The sequence below is a fragment of the Aulonocara stuartgranti genome (genome assembly GCF_965226115.1).
Source record: "Aulonocara stuartgranti genome assembly, chromosome: 5".
In the NCBI taxonomy this organism is placed as follows: Eukaryota; Metazoa; Chordata; class Actinopteri; order Cichliformes; family Cichlidae; genus Aulonocara; species Aulonocara stuartgranti.
This window is the reverse complement of record NC_138943.1, coordinates 28,199,029-28,204,757: the sequence shown is the minus strand read 5'-3', so window position 1 is coordinate 28,204,757 and position 5,729 is coordinate 28,199,029.

The following is a 5,729-nucleotide window of genomic DNA, read 5'->3' as shown; positions in this document are numbered from 1 at the left end:
TCAAAAATACAGGAAGCAGCAACAGATGGCATGTCCCTTATTAAGCTGTCACACTTCTTCCTTTAATTCCAGGACTTTCACAAAGTGCATTAACCGTTCAGAAACGACAGCCATTTTCATGCACTGTCCCCCAATTTCAGAGGCTCAAAAGTACCTTTGACACCCTGATACGACTTTAAATGAAATCATTGTGTTTAAAACTTTGATGAAAATCCTTGGCAGTCAGTGACTGACTGAAGTCTAAATGCTCTGCTGGACTTTTTGGCTTGTGTGTGTGTGTGTGTGTGTGTGTGTGTGTGTGTGTGTGTGTGTGTGTGTCTGTCTCTGCCTTCAGTTTTGTTTTTAGTAACTGAAGAGCGAGCTCTGTTGGCCTCAGATCATGTGATTGGTTTGAACATTTAAGAATATCCCATTTCTTTGCCTTGGGATATTTTGGGTTGTTTTTGCAGTACACTTTGGGTCCTTATGTAGTAACACTGTTTAAATGCTTTCCAATCAACCAACATCAGCCAAATCTCTGAGTTTGAGCAGATTACAGTACTCGCTGCACATTTCTGAATTCATCACGCTGCTCCTATCAGCAGTCACATCATGTGAGGGGAACCAGTGCCCTGATTCCACAGCAGGCAGTATGGTATAACATTGCTTCCATCATGTTTGACAGATAATGTGGAATATGCTTTAGATTATGAGCTGTTTGTATCCTTCTCCATACTTGAAATTTGCACTGTCCACTTTCTGCTGTGGCACAACAAATTTCCCACGTGTGGGACTAGTAAAGGTTAATCTAATCTTAAGCGTTAGCAGTTCGTCTTGTAATCAAAAGGTTGCCGGTTCGAACCCCGGCTCCGACAGTCTTGGTCGTTGTGTCTTTGAGCAAGACACCGGTTGCGTACTGGTGGTGGTCAGAAGACCCGGCATCACCAGCGTGTGAATGTGTGTTAATGGGTGGATGACTGAATGTAGTGTAAAGCGCTTTGGGGTCTATAGTATGGAGGACCATAAGAGCCACGCGCATCGAAATAAAGAATTCTGTGCTTAAATAATGAATTGTAGAATAAATTCTGCATTTGTAAATTCATTTTTGAATTCCAATTTAATAAACTGCATTTCAAAAACCTTTTTCCCATTTGCACTTTTATATGTACTAAACGCTGGCTACGTAAACGCTGGCCCTCCTCTCAGAGCCTACGCTCTATCTGCTATTCCCGAACAGAGATACGCAAGTTTCTCCGTGACCGCAGCTGCCAGTCAAAGCTGCTATGATGACGTTTCACCCCAATTTAACATCACTGCGAAATAAGAGCTGCTTCATCCAAAGTCGGATTGTCTCCCAACAAGACCAAGTTTCCTCCAGAAAGTTTCCCAATTATCTATAAAACCCACATCGTTTCTTGGACACCAGTCACACAGCCAGCAATTTAAGGAGAACATGCTTAGCCGCATGACACTCCTGGTCTGATTGGAGAGGGGACTACAGAGTCTGACATTGTTTTGGCAAAGTTACACACTGATTCAATATTGATTTTAGTGACATCTGATTGATGTAACCGGGTGTCATTATTGCTGATGTGAATTATACTTTTACTGAATTCAGGTTTACCCTCAGCCAGCATGTTTTATTTCCCTCAGTGTTGCCTGCTCTGGCCCCTGGAAGACAATTGACTATGGTTGCTGCTGTCTTCATGTGTCTCAGAACAGAATCAGCAATTACCAGAGTTTGATCCCTGGCGGGTGTGTCGCCGAGTGGAGGAAACAGTTAGACACATGAACACGGTGGTGGTGTACCAGGGCTTCTGTTTAAGACTATGCTCCCTCCTCACCGTCACCCAGCCATCATGTTTTCCTGTCTGCTGAGGATAACCTGCTGGGAGACAGTTAGCAGGGCCTACGCCACCTTCCGCTGCTCCGGCTACAGGGGCCTGACCAGCTACGGGGTTTTCAAGGGTGGGATTTCAAGTGTCCAATTCAGCAATCCAGGCCTCCAGAGCTGCATAAAGGCTACATTTATTACAAGTATCATTACTGCTCATTTAAAAAAACAGAAAGCATAACTCTTCTCCAGAGTCAGAGCAGTCTTCAACAATAATTGGGTTTGACATATCAGGTTAAATAAAGACTGCTGAGGAGCAAGCATGGCTTGGGCCCATCTCAGAGCTCACCTTTGCAGCAGAATAACCATGAAAGAAATTTTACACAGTCTAAGGAATAAATTCTCCTTTGTTGATTAAACACTAGGAAACACTGTGAGGAAACCTCAGTTCTTTTCACTGGTAAAAACCTCAGGTGTAGGATAGGGCCTCTCCAGAGGTACAACCTCCCTGAGCTGTGCTGCTGACCATGCCCATCGTTTTATGACCACAGTATACTCATCTTATAACAGATGTCAATCCAGCAGATTATCTTTGGCATGTGGTGGATCAGTAGATTTGCAACATGGATGCACAGCCGACAAATCTGAAGCAACTGTGTGATGCTATCATGTCAATATGAAACTAAATCTGTGAGGAATGTTTCCAGGTCTTTGTTGAATCTGCGCCACAATGAATTAAGGCAGTTCTGAAGGTGAAAGAAGGTCCAAAACAGTACTGGCAAGGTGTAACTAATGAAGTGGCCAGTGACTGTATTTAGTGTCTAGATGTTTTTTCAGTATTTTATTCACTTAATAGCAGGACAGAATACCACATGACTGTGGCCTTGTGTTATACCCTCTCTGCTCCAGTGATGCTGCAGACAAACACAAACATCGTGATCAGACATTTAAGAAGAGCCTCTTGAAGATGAAGTTCTGTGTCTCTTGACCTAAACACATAATCCAGTTAAATCTAATTTATGTTAATCAATGTCCCTCACACTGTAACTTGAAGTAATAAATTGGTTACTGATTAATTACAGAAGTATATTTGTGAGCTTAAAGATGTAAGCCTTGGACCATCGAGATGAAATGTGGTTGGGAAGCATTAATAAAACTTCATCAGTAGCTCGAGCAAGACCTCAAAACCTTCGCTCACCACGGGTGGTTAGCAGACTGTGGTTGTACCATGCAGCCTAACAACATGCAGTAAATTGCAGGTTAAAGCAGTCTGCTTACACGTTGTTAAACGAGGGAACTAATGTGTCTGTCACATTACCCTTTTGTCCCATTACATCCCAGGAATTGCTGCTCACTTTCTACAGTACTTAAAACTGATCAGTAGGACCTGAAACTGCAAACATTCAAACATTCAGGCCAAGTAAGAATCAGCGGGTGAACATATTAATCTTCTAAAAGTTTTTGACCAGGAGGTTAAACTCATACAAATTAGCTTCACCCAGGCTCATGAAAACATTTTCCTGCTTACAGATAGCAGATCATTTGTGTCAGTAAGGTTTATATTTGAGCTTCTTGTTCACACAGAACAATTTTTCTTCATTTTTTTAACGATTACCAAAGTCTGTGAATCCCAAAATTGTTCAGTTGTTCTTTTTGCTCCCCCCGAGGTCACTTTCACCATGTGACAAAAACAACACCCCACTGTACACACTCGGGCCACCAGCAGCTTTCTAAATCATCAATAAAAAGCTGACAGGTTGCAATGATGTTCCAAATAACTTATTAAGAAAACAACTAAAGAGACAGAAACTATTATGAAAACTGGTTTATTTTATATCTCCTAGTTTGAAATGAAGCAATAAAAACATGTATAAAACATCACAAACTGTAATATTATACAAATGCTTACGTCCTGTCCTGCTGATGCAATGGAGACATCTTCCAGTGACAGTCTTCATCCGTGTGTGTGTGTGAGGAGGCTCCTAAACCCACCGGTACAGAAGTGCATGTTCACAACTCCCTCTGTGCAGGCGGGGTCAGGACCCTCCTCACCCTGGGTGAAGAAGGGTGGTGCTGTGGCCAGTCAGGTATGAAGTGCTGAGAGTGGATCTTTGGTCCTCTGTGCAGCTCTGTCCACTCTCAGCTGCCCTGCAAAGCAATAACACAAGAAAGACGTAATTTTAACACAAAACAGCATTTCCATTGTTGGCAGCTGCAGCATGTTGTTAAAATGCTATTTTAAACTCAACATATATACACAATAACTATAAATAAACTTAGACCTACAGTACTGTAGGACGATGATTTATACCAGCTTTTGGAAGGATTTAGTCTTCAAGACAGTTTGTAGCCAATGTGAGGCAATAACTTACATAGCTGGAACACAGCACTACTCTCCAGTTTGTAATTTGGTCATCCATCCTTCTCATCGGGTTGGGGTAAGGCTGTCTTCTGGGTAGAGCATCTCTCTGTGTTAGCGCCGTCTGGAATGCTGGGAGAGGACAAGTGTAAAGCACCTGAAGACAAAAAGACAAAGACAAAAGGATGAATTCACAGATCACTGATTTGTTCAATTTACTTTTCTTCTGTTATGTGTTTTTACCTTACCTCTGATCCCTTAGCCACAGGCTATACCTTATGTATAAACAAGAGACTACAGTCAGTTCACGACATCATTTTTGAACCTTTTCTACTCATTTGTGTTGACATTATGTACGGACTTACCTTTGTCCTGCATGGTGAGCTAGAGCTTGAGAAAAAATATGTAAGTCATTTAAACAGTTACCTGTGATATTAACAAAAATAGAAGTAACAACACCTAAAACACTACCTTACAGTAACACAGGCAATGTCACATATTAAGAAAAAAACAATACATTTCACATGTGTTAGTTAATATTCTTTAAAAGTCAGATATTTTTAGTTAGCTGTGTTACAAACATCACAAGACACAAAGGCTTAACTTAAACATTACAAAGTTAATTAAAAAGTAAAGGATATTTACAAGAAGCTGTCCTCAAAGCAAGAAAGTGTCTTACAAACACTGCAAGACGCAAAGGCCAACTTAAACGTTTAAAGTTTAAAAACAAGTTCTAACATTACCTAGTCAGAGTCACTGTCATCAAGTGAAAGGTTAAAAGGCCTTTCCCAGAAGCGTCTGACACCAAAAGAACCTGATGACGTAGAAGGGCCACAGAACGTGCCATCACTTACCTTGCACCTCTTTGCACTTACCTCTTCAGTGCAGATGTCTTCTCTGCTTCTCTTTGCTGAGGAGGTGAGAACTGAGGTTGAAGGAGAAGCTTCGTGAGAAGAGGGGGAGGATGAGAGAAGGATATACTCACCATACTCACCTTTACTGACACGCTGGGTATCAGTGTCCTGTTCTTCATCAGAAGAGATGGTGCTCGGGAGACTGTCATCCAGGATCCTGATGACTTCAGGAAGGCCTTCTTCTGCGGGACGTTCAAACACGTAGTCAAGACGACATGTGAGGAAACAAGTTTAAAATAACATTAGGAATGTAATAAACACCGAGTGCTAAAGGAACAGAGCTACATTTGTTAGTTTCAGCAGATGATGAGAGAAAAGCATTTTAGGCTGCATTTATGTCAGACTGAATGACACAAGTTTGACTTTATTTGACCTTGAAGGAGAGGTCAGAGGTCAGATGTAATGTGATATTTTAAATCTTTACACAGTACTTTTATATATTGACCACAGACTCCACACTTTTAAGAATCATAGCTTCTAAATTATAAAGATTTTTGTTCATTTTTGACCAATAATAAAGTTAACCTTGAAGTGGGTGTAAGCTAAATTTACATAACCCCACTGTACACCCCTACAAAGTTTGATCAGGATTAATTCAATTTTTTTCAGCTATGATGTTTACTAAAAAATAACAGGCAAGCAA